The sequence below is a fragment of the Vulpes vulpes genome, chromosome 7, assembly GCF_048418805.1.
Source record: "Vulpes vulpes isolate BD-2025 chromosome 7, VulVul3, whole genome shotgun sequence".
Classification (NCBI taxonomy): Eukaryota; Metazoa; Chordata; class Mammalia; order Carnivora; family Canidae; genus Vulpes; species Vulpes vulpes.
The window spans coordinates 71387565-71407780 of record NC_132786.1 but is presented as its reverse complement, the minus strand read 5'-3'; the positions used below and the strand labels follow the sequence as shown (position 1 = coordinate 71407780).

At 39.3% G+C, this 20216-nt stretch overlaps 2 long non-coding RNA genes across 3 annotated transcripts in view; one reads left to right on the top strand and one right to left on the bottom strand.

The window, feature by feature from the left end:
- Positions 1-20216, bottom strand: part of LOC112929002 (uncharacterized) — a 122529-nt gene that overhangs the window by 99254 nt on the left and 3059 nt on the right. Inside the window, exons 3-4 of one of the 2 annotated variants that reach the window (XR_003236831.2) lie at positions 18612-18857; positions 518-1155 (exon numbers count right to left, since the gene is read on the bottom strand). This is a non-coding gene — a long non-coding RNA (uncharacterized lncRNA). Of the gene's footprint in view, positions 1-517; positions 1156-18611; positions 18858-20216 lie in introns of those variants that run through there. The other variant, XR_012002639.1, reaches the window with a different exon arrangement.
- LOC112929003 (uncharacterized) lies at positions 18867-20207 on the top strand. Its single transcript, XR_003236832.2, has 2 exons — positions 18867-19165; positions 19777-20207. It is a non-coding gene; the product is annotated as an uncharacterized lncRNA (long non-coding RNA).

Sequence of the window (20216 nt, the reverse complement as noted above, 5' to 3'; positions counted from 1 at the left end):
GGTCCTGGCATTGAGCCCCTCATTAAGCTCCCTGTTTAGCAGAGAGTCTGCTTCTCCCTCTCCCTCTGCCCCCCACCCCTACTTGTACTCTCTCACTCCCTCCCTCTTTCTGTCTCAAATAAAATCTTTATTTTTAAGAAGATTTTATTTATTTATTTGACAGAGAGAGAGAGTGCATGAAAGAGTGCACAAGCAGGGGGAGCAGCAAGCAGAGGGAGAGGGAGAAGTAGGCTCCACACAGAGCAGGGAACCTGATGTGGGGCTCTATCCCAGGACTTTGGTATCATGACCTGAGCCAAAGGCAGATGCTTGACCAACTGAACCACCCAGGTGCCTGCATAAATAAAATTTAAAAAATATATATGTATGCACATTTGTATGCTAAATCTTTTTTTTAATAAATTTATTTTTTATTGGTGTTCAATTTACCAACATACAGAATAACACCCAGTGCTCATCCCGTCAAGTGCCCCCCTCAGTGCCCGTCACCCATTCACCCCCATCCCCCGCCCTCCTCCCCTTCCACCACCCCTAGTTCTTTTCCCAGAGTTAGGAGTCTTTATGTTGTGTCTCCCTTTCTGATATTTCCCACACATTTCTTCTCCCTTCCCTTATATTCCCTTTCACTATTATCTATATTCCCCAAATGAATAAGAACATATAATGTTTGTCCTTCTCTGATTGACTTACTTCACTCAGCATAATACCCTCCAGTTCCATCCACGTTGAAGCAAATGGTGGGTATTTGTCGTTTCTAATGGCTGAGTAATATTCCATTGTATTGTATGCTAAATCTATACATGCTATGGACTATATCAATGTAAATACACAAAATATATTAAATATCAGCATTACAAATAGCATCTAAACAAGCACAAATATAAGGAGGGAGAAGGAAACAGTGTAATAAAGTTCCTTTGTTTTACCAATATTACATGAGTATTAATCTGAAGTAGACTGTTATCAATTAAGAAACATGCAATCCCGGGACGCCTGGGTGGCTCAGCGGTCGGTTGTATGCCTTCGGCCCAGGGCATGGTCCTGGAGTGCCAGGATCAAGTCCCACGTTGGGCTCCCTGCATGGAGCCTGCTTCTCCCTCTGCCTGTGTGTCTCTGCCTCTCTCTCTGTGTCTCTCAGGAATAAATAAATAAAATCTTTAAAAAAAAAAAAAAGAAAAGAAAAAAGAAACATGTAATCCCTACAGAAACCATAAAGAAGATAATTCAAAATGTAAAATTAAAAAATCAACAGAGGAATTCAAATGGTACACCAGAATTTTTGCTTAAAATGAAAGAAGGAAAAAAAAACATGAAAGAAGGAGAACTATGAAAGAAGGAGAAACAGAGTAACAAAAAGGTTGTTTTAGGGTTTAAGATTTTAAGTCATTTCTATACCCAACATGGAGCTCAAACTCATAACCCCAAGATCAAGAGTCATAAGCTCCACTGACTAAGCTAGTCAGGGGTCTCCCAAAAAGTCTTAGACATACATAAATGAAATACCAGATGTAAATCCAACTATATCAATAATTATATTAAATGTGAATGAACTAAACACTCCAATCAAAAGGCAGATATTGTCAGAATAAATTAAAAAGCTCAAATTATGATCTGACTACACATTTTGTAGACTATATTGGCAAAAATATAGAAGACTTGAACATTATTAACCATCTCAACCTACCTAACATTTTATAGAGTGCTTCACTGCACAATAGCAGCAAGCACATTATTTCAAGGATACATGGAGTATTCTCCACCACAGATCACATGGATAGTGTTAAAACAAGTCTCAATAAATTAAAAGACTTAAATCATTCAAAGTATAACTGACTACCATGAAACAAATTAGAAATCAATAGAAAGGAATTTGGAAAATCCCCAAATCTATGGAAATTAAGCAACACTTCTAGATAACTCTTGGGTCAAAAGAACTCATAATGGGAATTTAAAAATATTTCAAATCTAATGAAAATAAAAACATATCAGAATTTGTGGGATGTATGTAAAATAGCACTTAGAGGAAATTTGTAGCTTTAAATGCCTAAATAAAAAGGACGATCTCAGATGCACCTGGATGGCTCAGTTGGTTAAGCATCCAACTCTTGAGTTAGGCTGATGTCATGATCTCAGGGTTGTGAAATCCAGCCACAAGTCAGGCTTTGTGCTCAGTGTGGAGTCTGCTTAAGATTCTCTCTCTTCCTCTCCCTTTGCCCCTCCTCCTCCACATGCATGTTCTCTCTCTTTCTCTAAAGTAAATAAGTAAAATCTTAAAAAAATAATAAATAAAAAGGAAGATCTCAAATCAATAATCTAAGCTTCCATTTTAATACTTTTCATTTCTGAATTTTCATTCAGATCTTTATTATATGCTTACTTAAGCTTCTTTGTGCTTTAGGTTTATTTTACTCTTCTTTTTTTAAAGATCTGAATGAAAATCGGTGAAATAAAAAATAGAAAAACAATTTAAAAAGTCAATAAAGACAAAAGCTGATTCTTTGGGGCAGCCCGGGTGGCCCAGCGGTTTAGCGCCGCCTTCAGCCCAGGGCCTGATCCGGGAGACCCGGGATTGAGTCCCACGTTGGGCTCCCTGCATGGGGCCTGCTTCTTCCTCTGCCTGTGTCTCTGCCTCTCTCTCTGTCTCTGTGTCTCTCATGAATAAACAAAATCTTTAAAAAAAAAAAAAAGAAAAAGAAAAAGAAAGCTGGTTCTTTGAAAACCTCAACAAAATTGATAAACTCTAGTTAGACTGATCAAGAAAAAAGACAGAAATTACCAAAATCAGAAAAAAAAAAAATCCATGCCAACCCTACAAAAATAATAAGGATTATAAGGGACTATTATGGACAACTTTACACCAACATGAAATGGATAAATTCCTAGAAAGACGCAAATTACCAAAATTGACTAAAAAATAAAAAAGCTGAATAGACCTATAACAAAGATATCAAATATGTAATTAAAAATCTTCCTACAGGGATCCCTGGGTGGCGCAGCGGTTTGGCGCCTGCCTTTGGCCCAGGGTGTGATCCTGGAGACCCGGGATCGAATCCCACATCAGGCTCCCAGTGCATGGAGCCTACTTCTCCCTCTGCCTGTGTCTCTGCCTCTCTCTCTCTCTCTCTCTCTCATTCTCTCTCTGTGTGACTATCATAAATAAATAAAAATTTATTTAAAAAAAAATCTTCCTACAAAGAAAAGCTCAAGCCCAAATGGCTTTGAATTCTATCAAGTATCTGAAGAAAAAAAAGTCAATCCCACATAAAATTTTTTAGCAAATAGAGGAGGAAGGAACACTTTCCAACTCATTCGGAGTCTAGTATAACCCCAATAACAAAGATAAGAAAAAAAATACAGATCAATATCACTAATTAACATAGACACAGAAATTCTTAACAAAATTTTAGTGAACCAAATCTAGCAATGGGCAAAAAAGATTATATACCATGACCAGGTGTGATTTATGCCAGGAATGCAAGGTTGATTTAACATTCAAAAATCAATTTATGTAATACATCATGCTAATAGAAAAAAAAAAAAGACAAAACCTACACAATCATCTTAATAGAAACAGAAAAAGCATTTGACAACAGTCAAAAACTATTCATGATAGGGACACCTGGATGGCTCAGCGGTTCAGCATCTGCCTTCGGCCTAGGGTATGATCCCAGGATCCAGAATCAAGTCCCACATCAGGCTCCCTGCATGGAGCCTGTTTCTCCCTCTGCCTGTATCTCTGCCTTCTCTCTTTCAATCTGTGTCTCTCATGAATAAATAAATAAAATCTTTTTTTTTTTTTTAAAAACCTATTTGTGATAAAAACTCTCAACAAAATAAGAACAGAAAGGAATTTCCTCAACCTTATAAAACAGGCATCTACAGAAAAGCTACAACTAACATTATTCTTAATAATGAAAGACTGAATACTTTCTAACATCAAGAATAAGGCAAGAATGTCTGCTCTCACTACCCTTATTCAACATTGTAGTAAAGAAATGCAATAAAGCCAGAAAAATAAATTAAAGGCATATAGGTTGAAAGGAAGAAGTTAGTCTTTACTTCCAGATGGCATAATCTTATATGGAGAAAATCCTAGAGTCAACAAAAGTTTACTAGAACCAATAAATGAGTTAAGCATATTTGTAGGATCTAAGATAAAGTAAAATAATCAATTGTATTTCTATATGCCAGGAACAAACAATCCAAAGACGAAATCAAGAAAATAATTCTTTAAATTCCAATGTAGTTAGTATTATATTAAATTCAGGTATAAATACAGTGATTCAGCAATTCTACACATTACTCAGTGCTCATCACGATAAGTATACTTTTAATCTGTCACCTACTTTACCCATCCCCCCACTCACCTCTCCTCTGGTAACCCTTTGTTTGTTCTCTATAGAGAAGAGTCTATTTTTCAGGTTGTCTCTTTTTTTCTGTTTGTTTCTTAAACTCCACATATGAGTGAACTCATATGGTATCTGATTTTCTCTTATTTCAGTTAGCATTATACCTTCTAGCTTTATCCATATTGTTGTAAATGGTAAAATTTCATTCTTTTTTATAGCTGAGTAATATTTCATGTGTATATATACTACATCTTTATCCACTCATCTACCAATGGACATTTGGGTTGCTTCTATAATTTGACTAATAAATGCTGTAATAAACAAGGGATGTATATATCTTTTTGAATTAGTGTTTTTGTATTCTCCAGGTAAATGCCCAGTAGTGGAATTACTGGATCATATACTAATCCTTTTAATTTTTTGAGGAATCTCTATACAGTTAATAATTATTTTCACATAGTATAAAAGGAACAAAATGCTTAGGAATAAATAAAAGGCAAGTACACTAAAAATTAGAAAACATGCTAAGATAAAGGAAGGCTAAATAAGTGGGAAACATTCCATGTGCATGGATTGGAAGACTTAGTATTAACAGGTGGCAATTATTCCCCAAATGACCAATAGTTGCAATGCAATCTCTATCTAAATCCAGCAAGCATTCTCATAGAAATTGAGAAGCTGTTCCCAAAATGTATGTGGAATGCAAAGAACCTGAAGTAGCCAAAATAATTTTGAAAAGTAAGAACAGGGTGCCTGGGTGGCTCAGTGGTTGACTATCTGACTTTGGCTCAGGTTGTGATCCCCGGGGTCCTGGGATCGAGTCCCATCTCAGGTTCCCGCAGGGAGCCTGCTTCTCCCTCTGCCTATGTCTGTGCCTCTCTGTGTGTCTCTAAAGAATAAGTAAACAAAATCTTAAAAAGAGAGAGAGAAGTAAGAACAGTATAGGATTTCATATAGCTATTTTTAAAATGTACCATAAAGTACATTGGGTGGTTTTAGTGTAGGGATACATATAGATATCAGTGAAGCAGAATTAAAAATTAGAATTAAGAAATAAATCTTTATACGAATGGCCAATTCATTTTCAACAAGTGTTGAGGCAATTCAATGGGGGAAAGAATCATTTTTCCAACAAATGATCCTGAGGCAAAAGAAAAAAATATCCTTAATCCACAAGACACAAATATCAACTTCAAATAGATCATGGATCTAAATATCATAGCTAAAACACATTGAAGAAAATCTTTGTGATGTTGTACTAAGCATTTTTTTTAAGCAAGCATTTCTTAAATATGATACTCAAAGCATGATCCGTAACAGAACAAATTGATCAAATAGACTTCATCAAAACTTAAAACTTCTTTTGTTGTTGTTGTTGTTAAAGTAGGCTTCACCCTGGGCATAGAGCCCAACATGGGGCTTGAGTTTATGATCCTGAGATCAAGACCTGAGCTGAGATTAAGTGTCAGACACTTAACCAACTGAGCTACCCAAGCACTCCAAAACTTAAAACTCTTCAAAAGATAGCATTAAAAAATTAAAAGTCACGCCACAAACTGAAAAAAAATTTGAACATCACTTACCTGATAAGAGACTTGATCCAGAATATATAAAGAACTCTTATAACCCAATAATAAGACAAATAATACAATTAAATAATAGGCAATAGATTTGAATACTCATGTCACCAAAGAAGGCATATGAATGGCTAACAAGTACAAGATGCTCAACATCTTAGGGAAATGCAAATTAAAACTACAGTGAGACACTACTACATGTGGACTAAAATGGTTAAAAAAAGAAAACATACAAAGTGTTGGTGAGGATGTGGATAATGTAACCTCATGCATTGCTAATGGGAATATATAATGGTATAGTCACTTTGGAAAACATTTTGGCATTTTCTTAAACAGTTAGATGTAAACGTATCATGCAATGGAACAATTCTACTCCTAGATATCCACCCTTGATAAATAGAGACATACGTCTCCACAAAAATATTTTTAAGTGAGTTTTCATAGCTGCATAATTCACAATAGACAAAAGCTAGAAATAATTCAAATGTCAATAAACTGATCAACAAAATGTAGTATATTCATATATTACTCATCAATAAAGGGGAAAAAGCTATTGATAAATGCTACAACATGCATAATGGAAAATTATTTTTTATTTATTTATTTTTAAAGATTTTATTTATTTATTCATGAGAGACACAGAGAAAGAGGCAAAGACATATGCAGAGGGAGAAGCAGGTTTGTTGCAGGGAGCCTGATGTGGGACTCGATCTCCAGACTGGGATCACACCCCGAGCCAAAGGCAGATGCCCAACCACTGAGCCACCCAGGCGTCCCCATAATGGAAAATTAATAGGTGTTCTTCAAAGTTAATTTGAAAGATATTTGTATATAATTGAAAGGTATAACAATAACATTTGGGTAGCCAAGCTTGGGTGTGAAGGGAAAAATGTGCAGAGAGATGCAGAACAGAATTATGTTTCTTTATTTTTCAAAGTAAGAGTCCAATACAAATCTAACTGCAATGTAAAAGAAGATTTAGTGTACTGAATTAATACCCAAAACCTGTGGGATTAATTTTGCTGTTATAAGAAAACAATATTCACATTGGATTGGAAAGCCAAATTGTTTATAAAGAACACAGCTGAAAGTAAGTGACTCAGGATGTTCAAATAGGAGAGGAAGAGTCATATGAGACAAATTAAATAAAGAGAAAGCAGAGATTTTAATATCAGACAGTGGCAAATTAAAGAGCATTAAATGAGATAATCATGCCATTCCACATTCCTGAGTTAACAGTCATGCATATTTCACACCAAGTAAAACAAAAAAACAAAATCTGGAGGAAAAAATAGCCACAAAGAGAAATAGTCATAGAAGATCTTAATTCATTGTTTTGCTACTTGAGAGATAAAGAGATTTTAAAGGTAAGTGTAGTGGGTACTGTGGATATCTCCTCAGTGGTTCTTCTACCCTTTTTACCCCAATCCTTGTTGAGCAGAAAGTTGGAGAAAGGGTAGTAGTGGTGGAGGAAGAGTCCTGTCTGGAATTCAGGAGTAGGCTCTTACTGTTTTAACCTAATCAGAACCATCTTCTCCAGCCTGCCAGTGATTGTTTCAGCAAACCAGGCCTATGCAAGGACTGCACGCCATGTCCCTTACCGGTGATTACTTAGGATCAAATGGGAGCAAACAATTCGATTTAGGTCAAAAAGTTGGAAAATTTGCTGGGGCCTCTGGGCAATGTTCCCTCATTCTAAAAAGAGAGAGAGAGAGAGAGAGAAAGAGAGAGAGAGATGGTCATCTGTTTTTAGAATGTTGTATTGGAATGGAAGTCCTGAAACTACCTAGCCATCTTTGCAAAGCAACTGGCCTATGCTGACAAGCAAGAGTTTAGCTTGAGGGAATCAAAGGGAAATTACCTGGTGCTGTGGCTTCTGGTAGGTAAACTCTAGGCTCACCCCCACCTGTGCACCTATGGTCATGGGAGCCAATGAATCTCATTATGGCTCAAGCCACTCTGAGGTAGGTTCTCTGCTACTTTAAGTCACATATGGCTAAGATCGTTGATCATGTAAATAAGATGATTAACAAGGGGTAGCTAATTAAGATATAAAATCCCACGCCTGAAAGTCAAACATACTTTTTTTTTTTTAAGATTTTATTTATTTATTCATGAGAGACAGAAAGAGAGAGGCAGAGACACAGGCAGAGGGAGAAGCAGGTTCCCTGCGGGGAGCCTGACAGGGGGCTCGATCCTGGCACTCCAGGATCCCACGCTGGGCTGAAGGCAGCGCTAAACACTAAGCCACCCAGGCTGTCCTACATCTTGTTTTCAAGGGCCTGTGAAATTTTTTCCGGAGGTGAGCACGTGCTGGCACAGAAAGAAAACATCAAAGTGAAAAGAGCAATATCTCAGCTTCAAATCATAGTACAAGAAAGCTAGAAATGAATATCAGCTCTAGAAATCCACAGTCCGGAATGCTAACAGATGTATGACAAAGAATAAAGCTCATAGAGGTACTATTCACAATAGTGAAAAGGCAGAAATAACCCAAATGGCTATTAGCCAATAAGTGGATAAAGTCATACAATGGATAAAAAGTAGATCAATAGTAGCATGACTAGGGGAGACCAGCAAGTGGGAAGATACTGCTAATGGGTACAGGGCTTCTTTGAAGATGTTCTGGAATTAGTGGTGATTGTTACACAACTTTGTGAATACACTAAAAATCACCGAATCACACACTTCAAAAGATTGACTTTTATGGAGGTGTATTATATTTCAACTTAAAAGGTGACCTACTTCTGCCCTATTCTGTGGGTCACAGAGACCAGCTGTGATACGGTGTGGCAAGGGACACAGGGCATGAATACCAAGAGGCAGGAACATCTGGGGACTGTCTTGGAGGCTAGCCACTACATAGGTCTCCAGAAAGTATGTCCTATTACCCGCTACATCTTCTTCCGTGTCAGCTGGACGCACTGCTAATTCACTGACATTAACATGTGTGCGCTCGTCCCCTTTGAATGGCCAGCCCAGGCTGTGTCTCATGGCAGCTCCTTTTCTGCCCTAAATGACGTTCTCTTGGAACAAGGGTGATGTGACTTGGAAGTCATTTCCTAACACACCATTATTTTTTATCAAGCTGTCCAATCTCACGTAGAACAGTTTCCATTTTTAAGAATCTCAACTATATGAAATAGAGATTCATTATCTCCAATCTTCATAGGAATCCTGCAGAGTGGCATATCATTGACAACAAAACTGAGGCTTGAAAAGGTGACATCATTTGCCCGGGGTTTCACAGCTAGTGAGTGGCAGAGCAAGGACTCTAAACCATCTAATAAAACTACCACAACAGTTAACATATATTGATATTTACTGTGGGAGGTATTCCACATGCTTTCCGTGAATTATCCCATTTAATCATCATGACAACCTGATGAGATAGGTATTATTATCAATACTTTACGAATGAGAAACTGAGTCACAGATAAGTCAACTTATATAGTTACATAGGTAACGAGTGACAGAGCAGAGAATAAAACCTAGGTTCGTTGATGACTTTTCTTTATACCATACTGCCTCTCAGACTAGAGTAGAGTTGAATAAGGTGAGTGAGTGGTGGGTAGATTTTTATTTATGTATTATTTATCAATTTATGTATATGCCCATTACACCTTTGCCCCAGAAATGATTTGAGGTGGCCAGAGAGTCTAAATTCCCATTCCACAGGGTATAACCAACTTATCTTTCTCATGGGGAAAATAAATGACTCCAGTTTTTCATGCATGTCTTTCACAGAAAGTCTGAGTGATTTTTTCTAGATTCTGTCCCTAGATGCTTCTCTATATAGCTTTTGAAATTTCTAACTTTTCCCCCCTTTAAACTCTTACCATCAGGGCAGCCTGGGTGGCTCAGCGGTTTAGCGCCGTCTTCAGCCCAGGGCCTGATCCTGGAGTCCCAGGATCAAGTTCCGCATCGGGCTCCCTGCATGGAGCTGCTTCTCCCTCTGCCTGTTTCTCTACCTCTCTCTGTGTCTCTAATGAATAAATAAACAAAATTATTATTATTTAAAGATTTTATTTTCTTGAAGAGCAGCCCTCAAGAAGTGTCCCACTAGCTAAGAACTAGACTAAAACAGAGGTACCGGATCCCTGGGTGGCACAGCGGTTTGGTGCCTGCCTTTGGCCCAGGGCACGATCCTGGAGACCCGGGATCGAATCCCACGTCGAGCTCCGGGTCCATGGAGCCTGCTTCTCCCTCTGCCTGTGTCTCTGCCATTCTCTCTCTCTCTCTCTGTGTGTGTGACTATCATAAATAAATAAAAATTAAAAAAAAAAAACAGAGGTACATGAATAAGGTCAATGATAGCTATGCTTCAGGATCACCCACTCACACAGTTCTTTCCAAGGTCCCAGGAAGAGGACCAGCACCCAGTGATCAATAGTCCTGTTTCTGTAAAATTTGCAAAGTGAGAGATTTATTTTAACCAGAGTCTTGTTATTCCTTCTTTAGCTTTCCCTTGGTCACATGCCTCCTTAGCTCCACTCCTACTGGGCTGCCTGAGCACAACTTGGATCTGGCTAAGGCAGAGTGGAGCTGGAGATGCATTCAGTTTGGGGTTATCTTCATGTGATTGTTCAATTAAGTTAATGCTAGGCATTCTGGTGCTGGAATGGCTTCCAAGCTAATCACATAGAGCCCAACATCATTATATAAAGCTGTGGGCCAGTGGTCCTGTTGCAATAGAACTGTATGTCTGGGGCACCTGGATGGCTCAGTCTCTTGATTTTGGCATAGTGATCTCAGGATTGTGAGATCAAGCCCCACATTCAACTCTGCCCTAGGGGTGGAGCCTGCTTAAGATTCTCTCTCCCTCTGCATCATCTCTCACCCTCTCTCTCTCTCTCTCTCTCTCTCTCTCTCAAAACAAAACAAAACAAAACCCACAAGGGCAGCCCAGGTGGCTTAGCGGTTTAGCGCCGCCTTCAGCCCAGGGCCTGATCCTGGAGTCCTGGGATCAAGTTCCTCATCGGGCTCCCTGCATGGAGCCTGCTTCTCCCTCTGCCTATGTCTCTGCCTCTCTCTCTCTCTGTGTCTCTCATGAATAAATAAATAAAATCTTAAAAAAAAAACAACCCACAAAAGAAACCTGCATGCCTGGCACCAAAATTATGTCAGTTGTAGAATTAGGCTTGGAACACACAGAAGTAGAAGCCAGTCCACAGAGCATGCTTGCAGTTGTTAGACACGTGTAATTACCAGCTCAGGATTTAGTTCTCATAGATGTCTGGTCAAAACAGAGGTACTCTTTCATCAGGAATATACTCAGTAATGCAGCATATCCAATTGCAAATCCCATACATTTTTATGGGAATATTTCCAGGACATAAACTTACAACCATAAGCAATAACTTCTGTGGATGAAGTTGAACCTTTGATGCATCTCTATAAGCAATCAAAATATACAAATACATATGACAAATATAATTTTAAATATATATAAAACCATACTAAAAGAGTAACATTTTTCTCTTCTCTCTATAGAAAATGATATTACAAAATCACTGCCATATAAACTGGTGATCAAAGAGTGTGCAACCAAAATACATATGGAAAAACACATAAATTTGTCAGGCAACAAATTAATTTTTAAAATTTGGATTGGATTTGTGATGTTTGTGATATTTGTGATAGTTGTCAGCTTTTTACAGTTAATTTGTTCTATTTTATAAATTTTATTTATTTATTTAAAATATTTTATTTATTTATTCATGGAAGTCAGAGAGAGAGAGAGAGGGGCAGAGACATAGACAGAGGGAGAAGCAGGCTCCCTGACAGGAGCCCAATGTGCAACTCAATCCCAGGACCCCAGAATCAAGACCTGAGCCAAAGGCAGATGCTCAACTATGAGCCACCCAGGTGCCCCTATTTTATAAATTTTAAATGAATATTCCCATTCCTGCCTAACTATAAATTTGCATTTTCCTGCTTACAATAGACATCCAAAATTATATACACTTCAAGCCCCATAAGAACTGGAAAGGTCCCTGACTGGGGATGCTGTCTCTGATAACTAGAGGAGAAAGATGGCAGAAATAAAATGTATTTAAAACTTTTGCTTATTTAATAATTAGAGATATTTCTGAATTTAAGTTTTAGTTGTATGAATTTTCCTTTTAAAAATTTTTATTTATTCATTCATTTACTTAGAGTGTTCATGGGAGCAGGGGGAGGGACAGCAGGAAAGAAAGAGAGAGAAACCCTAAGCAGACCCCCTGCTGAGGGCAGAACCCCACGCAGGGCTTGATCTCAAGACCCTGAGATCATGACCTGAGCTGAAACCAAGAGTCAGCTGCCCAACCGACTGCATCACCCAAGCACCCTGCTGTGAATTTCCTTTTTGACTATTTTGTTGAGGTATAGTTTGCATCCAGTAATATGCAGATATCTTAATTACGTTTCAGTAATTTTTGACAAATGTATATATGAGACAATAGAAAATATACATATTGGTCTCTGGCCCCAGTTCCTGGCACAGAGCTCCTAAAATACCTGTAAATTCCTAAGTGGTAAGAACCCCAGGAGGATCTTTTGTTGAGATGACTCCAGTGGGTGCCTGAATGGGGGCCAGTTGCCAAAAGGACCAAGCCAGATTAGAAGCTTGGAATTTCATCCTCACCCCTCATCTTCCAGAGAGGGGAGAGGGAAGAGGGGCTGGAAATGGAGTCAATATTATGTCTATTTTAGCAAGCCTCCGTAAAGTCCCAATAGCAGATGTTTTCCAGGTCGGTGAATGCATCCACACCAGGAGGGTGATGCATATCAACTCCATGTCTCCATGGAGACAGAAACTCTTGTGACTGGGGCCCTCCCAGACTTGCCCCATGTATCTTTTATCTGGCTGTTCATTTGTATCCTTTATCATATTCTTTAATTAACTGGTAAGTGTAAGTAAATGTCTCCCTGAGTTCTGTGAGCCACTCTAGCAAACTGGTCAAATCTGAGGAAGTGTAGTGAGGACCTCTGATTTGTAGCCAAGTCAGAAGCTGTGGACCTACCGAGGATATACCTCTTGTAACAGGCATCCGAAGTGGGAGAGGAGCAGGTTTGTGGGTGGAGTCCTTAACCTGTGAGACTGAATTAAAGGGTAGATTAATCAGCTGGTGTCGCAGAGAATTGCTTGGTGTGGGTCTGGTCTCCACACACTGGGTGACGGGAAGGGTCAGAAGTATCCTATGCAGATGTTGTAGTGGTATGAGAGTAAAGTAGATCCTGGAAAAACTCAGGAGGGAAAGACTGGATTTTAACCTACAAAGAAAGAAAGTCATAGGTTTGGAAAGACTGGATTTTAACCTACAAAGAAAGAAAGTCATAGGTTTTTCTAACTCAGAAAAAAACACGAAACTAACACCCACGTGAAGATATAAAACATTTTTTCACCTCCAAAATTCCTTTATGTCACTTCCCAGTAAATCCTCTCATACCAGAGGAAACTGATACTTTTTTTTTTTTTATCATGAGCTATTAGTTTGCTGTTGTTGAACTTCATATAAGTGGAATTGTGAAGTATGTATTACTGACTTCTTCACTCAGCGTGTTTCTGAGATTCACCCAGAATCTGTTGCTGTTGCTAACGTCAGTAATCTCTTTTCATTACTGACCACTTCTCCATTGTGTCTGTACCACAATTTATCCATTCTTCTGTCACACATTTGGGTTAGGTTTGGGCATTATGAATAAAGCTGCTATAAATATTTGTGTATAGTAATTTTGTGAAGATAGGTTTTCATTTCTCTTGGGAGTGTACTCAGGCATGGGATTGCTGGGTCCCTGATATGTGGATTTTTTTTTTTTAAGATTTTATTAATCTGACAGAGAGTAGAGAGCCAGAGAGCACAAGTGTGGTGGGGCTGTGGGGAGGAACAGCAGAGAAAGCAGGAGAAGCAGGCTCCCCATTGAGGAGGGTGTCCGATGCGGGGCTCAATCCCAGGACCCTGGGATCATGACCTGAGCCAAAGGCAGATGTATAACCGACTGAGCCACCCAGGTGCCCTGATGGGGGTTATTTATAAGGAACTGCCAAAACTTCTTCCAAAGAGATTGTACCATTTTACGTTCCCATCAGCTGTTGAGGAGAGCACTGTTGTTTCATTTGCTCACCAATATTCTAATGGGCATCAAATGGTATCTTGTTGTGGTTTGAATTTACATTTCTTGATTAATAATAATGTGGCATGCCTTTCCCTATGCTTACTAACCATTCCTGTATCTTCCTTTATGAAATGTCCCTCCAAATAATTTATCTGTTTTTGAAAATGTATTTTTATTTGGATTGTCTTTCATTAATGAGTTGTAGGAGTTCTTTATAAACTCTGGATGTTAGTCCTTTGAGATATATATTTTAAGAAAATAACATTTTCAGTGTGCCTTGGTGGCTCAGATGGTTAAGAGTCAGACTCTTGGTTTCAGCTCAAGTCATGATCTCAGGGTCCTGAGATCAAGCCACATATTGGACTCCTCTCTCAGCATGGAGTCTGCTTGAGATTCTTTCCCACCTTTCTTCTTTACTCTTTCTGCTTCTTGCACTCTCTAAAACAAATAAATAAAAATAAAAATTATTTTGGAATAATTGTAGAGTTACAAGAGTGGCTAACATGGTAGAGTTGCCCTAAACTTTCACTTGGCTTCCTCTAAAGTTAATATCTTACATTTTCCACATTTTTTTTCCTCTTTATCTTCGGCTTTCAGCATCTGTTTTTATTTTTTTTTAAGATTTTGTTTATTTTTTCATAGAGACACAGGAAGGGGGGCGGCAGAGACACAGAGTGAGAAGCAGGCTCCATGCAGGAAGCCTGACGTGGGACCCTATCCTGGGTCTCCAGGATCACACCCCAGGCTGCAGGCGGCACTAGACCACTGTGCCACCGGGGCTGCCCAGCATCTGTGTTTATTTTGCAAAGAGTTTTGTTGAGCTTTTTGGATGTGTAGATCAATGTTGTTCCTCAAACTTGGGGAATATTCAGCCATTATTTCTCCTTTCCCTCTCTACTCTCCTTCCTACTATGTATATGTGGGTATGCTTAACAGTGTCCCACATAGCCCTGAGATTCTGTTCACTTTTTGTCATTTTTTTTTATCTCCAATCTTCAGATGACATAATCTCTGTAAATTTACCTTCAAAATTGCTGACTTTCTTTTGCCTGCTCAAAAGGAAAGTTAAACCTCTCTAGTGAATGTTTTATTTCTGTTAAACTTTTCAACTCCAGGATTTCCATTGGTTTTTTTTTTTAATCATTTCTAGTTATTGTATTGATATTTTCTATAAGATGTTGTCATCATTCCTTCCTTTACTTCTTTAAGAATGGATTCCATTAGCTCCTTACACATATTTATAATGGCTGCTTTATGGGTCGTCTCTCTGCACATTTCATAATTATTTGTTGAAAACTGTACATTTTAGATAATATATTGTAGCAACTCTGATCACTTAGCAATACTGATTTCCTTCAACACCAGGGCATGCTGTGTTTCATGACTGGCTGCAATATTTTAGTGATGTCTACTTTCCCCCCAGTGTGAAGCCTCTGATGTTGCTTCTCAGAGAGTGCACCCTTGGGCAGGTGCACAATCATCCTGTTATGAGGAGGCTTTTGCAGGATTCCCTTGGACTATCTTTTTCTGATCATGCCTGCTGTTAGGCTCACTAAGTGCCAGCTGATTGCTCTATTGTTTCAATGCCCTGGGGTATACATTGCTTCATAGTCTGATCTGATTAAATTGGCCCCTTTGCAGGGATTGTTTTTGAGACAGGTCTTTGAGGTTTGTTCTGACCTCAGGAGGGTTCTTTGAGTTGTCTCTCCCTGGATTTTCTGGTTAGGTTAGCTGGCCTCTGGTTGACCTTGTTGCTCTAATGGAGCCACCAAACTCCTCCTACTGGTTAACCACCAAATATCTATTGTTCTTGAGAGTGTCCTTAGTATTGAATTTCTTCATGCTCTGTTTCAAATATAGTCAGTCTTGGGATGCTCCCTAATTCTATGGATTGCCTCTCCCGCTTGGCAAAATCACTGGAGCAGGCTTCTTTTGGAGTGACTCTGCTTTAGGAGTAGGCTTCTGGGAGATGTCTTGCCTCTCTTGGTGTAAAACTTCTGCCCTATAAGCAAGAGAGAGGGAGCAGAGGCAATTAGAGCCCCAAGATTCTTTGCCAGTTGTGCTTGGGATAGAACCTTTACACTATGAGTTTGGGCTGGGTGGAAGAAGGGCCTGATCTCTCAGCCATGCTCATCAGGAATTTAGCCTCAGTAACTCTGAAATTTTTTAACATTTTATTTGTTTATTCATGAGAGATACAGAGAGAGAGGCAGAGACATAGGTAGAGGGAGAAGCCAGATCCCTTCCAGGAGCTCAATGTAGGATTTGATCCCAGGACCCTAGGATCACTCCCTGAGCTGAAGGCAGATGCTCAACCACTGAGCTACCCAGGCATCCCTGAAAGTCTCACTTTTGTCCATCAGCTGCCATCCAGCATTGCTGATAGAAGGCCCTGGGCATTAATGCTACCCTGCATTCTCCCAGGCTAGGTCATGTGCTAAGCAGATGTACTCATCTGCTCAGTAACAGAGATGGCTTAAACAACAGAAATGTATTCCCTCAGGTTCTAGAAGCTGGAAGTCTGAGAACAGAGTGCCAACATGGTCATGTTGGGGAGGACTTTCTTCATGGCCTGTGAGTGACCATCTTCTCACTGTGTCCTTACATGGTAGAGAGAGAAGGAGAGGAAACAAGCTGGTTGATTTCTCTTATCAGGGCGCTAATGCCATCAAGAGGGCCCCACCTTCATGATCTCATCTAAACCTAATTACCTCCAAAGGCTCCACCTCTAAAAACCATCACATCAAGGGTTAGGGCTTCAACCTTATGAATTTGGGGATGGGGGAGTGGTGATTTATAAATATTCAGTCCATATCAGCAGGGTTCAATAAGCTTTGAGAAGGCCCTGGGGCCCGAAAGCAGAAAATCCTGGCATGCCCTTGTGGTGAAACACTATGAGCATGAATATATGTATATGCACATATATATTCATGCATGGAATGTATGGAATTTTATTTTTCATTTATTCATTCATTCCATGCATTGATGATGCTGGTTAGATTTTCTATAGTCTTATTTTTTTCCCCATTTGACGTGTGCCCTGTGTTGGACCGAAAGTGACATCTGCTAACTTTAGTATTCCTCTTCTATATCCTTAAATTTCTGATTTATAAAGGTAGTTTCTGTGTTATTTGGGTCCTATACATTCATAACTGATGTATTATCATTGTGAATTGTAGCTCCTGGCATTATCCTGTATCTGAAAGAGGACTTCAACTACTTCTGTGTTGACCTCAAACTTTCTAATTAAGTTCTTCTTTCCAGCTCATGTCTTAAGTCAGGCAAAAGACCCTGGGGGCAGACATCCCCTGAAGGAAACAATACCCCGCTCACACAACAAGGACTGCCCTGAGCCAGCAAGACCCCCCACGACCGACCCCAAGGCAGTGATCAACCTGAACTTTACTGCCAGCCTGCGTGTACGCACTAACCTCTGCCCCACATTTTCCTTATATAGACCTGGAAGTATTGGGGGCACCTTGCACAGTGTTTGAGACGCCGCCGATCTGCTGTCTTCCCAGGGGTGGCCTCCCTGAAATAAATCCCTTTCGTGTTTCACCGTCACTGTTTCTCTGCCTTTGGATTTTGTCAGCAGCAAGTGGCCAAATCTGGTGTATTTGATCCCTGCCACCCGATCCACGTGCTCTTGCGCCCCTGTGCCCCAGTCACATACTCTATGATCTCATTTAATGTTTTTTGTCCAAATGTGACATTTTCTGATATCCTGATCATAACATCTGCTTTCTCATTGTCCTATTTGCCTACCAAACCTTTACATGCCTCTCTAGCACTCGTCGTTCAGAATCACTTCGACTTCGGCGTACTTCCTAAACACAACACAGAGTGGGGTTTTGCTTTGTGAATCTGAAAGTCTTTTTTTAATAAGTGAGTTTCCACTAACACATATCGAAAGGAGGGACAGGTAGGGTTTTAAATCTATGTTAATATTGTATTGATTTTGTGTTTCGCTTTATTTAATATATTCCTTTCTCTGTGTGGTCTGTTCTCTCAGCTCCTTTAGGTCTTTGATGTTCAGAAAATTTTGAACTTCCTTCCCAAACCTCCATATGTCACTCACCTTGGGTGCATCCTCATTTCCCACTGGTATAAGGACACCAGTTATACTGGATGGGGGCAGCCTACTCCTGCTGAGTTCATCTTAACTAAGCTGTATCTGCAACCATCCTATTTCCCAAATAAGGTCGCATTCTGAGATACTAGGGGTTAAGTCTGCAGCATATGCATTTTTTTTTTTTTTTAGATTTTGTTTATTTATTCATGAGAAGAAGCAGGCTCCATGCAGGGAGCCTGACGTGGATGTGGATCCCGGGTCTTTAGGATCACGCCCTGGGCTGAAGGCAGTGCTAAACCCCTGAGCCACCCAGGCTGCCCAGCATATGCATTTTCAAGAGACACAACTCAACACATAATAACTCCCATCTGTGTATCTACTGTGGTTGTCTCAAACTCTGTCCTTTGCTGCTCCAACCCAGGAAGATTGTGGGTTTCCATCTCTGGATCACCCCCTAGGGAGGAGGATTGTGAGCTGCCCTCAGGCTAAAAGCCATCAAAATGGGGAACTTACCCAGTACTGTGCTTTTCCAAGTGTCCTCCAATTTCTGCTGGTTTTTGGTTGTTCTCCATTGCCTTCAAGTGGTTGTTTTTATATATGACAGGAATTTATGATTATTTGCTGATCAAAGACGCTCTTCCACCATTACTGCGATACTCTTATATTGTCCTGTTTTTGCTTGCTGGGGGGCGGGGTGGTGGTGGCGGTGATGGTGGGGTATACTCCTGTTCTGATTTTTGGAATAGGCATTTTTCATATCTGCAAATGTTTAAGAACGTTTAATTCAGATTGGTTATTGTGTGTCTGTATCATCCTGCTTCGTTTTGGGAGGGAATGTTTTATCAGAAATGTTTTGATTTTTATTTATGCTCCTTTCATATATCGGCTTTGTTTAGATGTGATCTGCCATCCATTTACGTTTCACTGAAAATGTCTTGTTTTTCTCTCGGACTAGCAGAAACAGGCGAAGATAAGGATTTTTAACGCAGCTTATTGCATTTTACAGTTCAAGCGCACCCTCTTCTGTTGATTTACAAAATTGCAGTTTCTTTAATAACACTTTTGAGGTAGGTTGTAGATCTGCTTTTGTTTTACTAGTTATTACTTTTAATTAAAAAAAAAATATGCCGGGGGAATCCCTGGGTGGCTCAGCGGTTTAGTGCTGCCTTCAGCCCAGGGTGTGATCCTGGAGACCCGGGATCGAGTCCTGTCTCGGGCTTCCTGCATGGAGCCTGCTTCTCCCTCTGCCTATGTCTGTGCCTCAATCTCTCTCTCATATTAACAAATAAAATCTTAAAAAAAAAAATACATATATATGCCTAACTTCCTGGAGGTGATAATGTTTTATTTCTTGATGTGTGTGATGGCTGCAAGGGGTTGTTCACTTACAGGAAATTTAGTGAGTTGTACATGAATGACTAATGTCAAGAATAAAATGGTATTATGTTTGAGAAAATTATTTTCTGCCTTCTACTGTTATGACTGACCTACCATTTTTTCCCATTCATTACTCTAATAATTATACATTGTACACCTGCCTAAAAATATTTTATAAATAAACTTAATAGTATCTTACAGTAACTTTTTTTTTTTTTTTAAATAATTTGATGCTTACTACCAGTGTTTTCAAACTAGGTCTCTATCATTCATGAATTCTTTATTTTGATTTATCCTGCAGGTGGCTGAAGTACAACATCAAGTCATTTTTAGTGGAAGATAGCCACAATCAAAGAGCACTTCTTCATACCCCCACTGTTAAGGCTGGCACAACATTGCATATCTAAGAGCATCACTTCAAAGAAGAAAATTTGCCAGATCACAAACATATCCCCTCAAACCTTGTTAGACAATATTGCCTTATTTTCTGACATCACATTCTGTGATAGAATATGAAGCCAGCCTGGTTTCAAAAAATTCCATCATCGAATTCTTTTGTTGCTCGTGTATAAAAATACAATTGCCTTTTAATATTGATCTTGTACCCAATAACCTTGCTAAATGCGTTTATTAATTATAATAGCCTATCTGTTGATTCTTTTGAATTTTCTACATACGTTAACTGTGTCATCCCTGAATTATGAAAATTCATTAAATTCTATCTGCTTTGTATATGCCAAG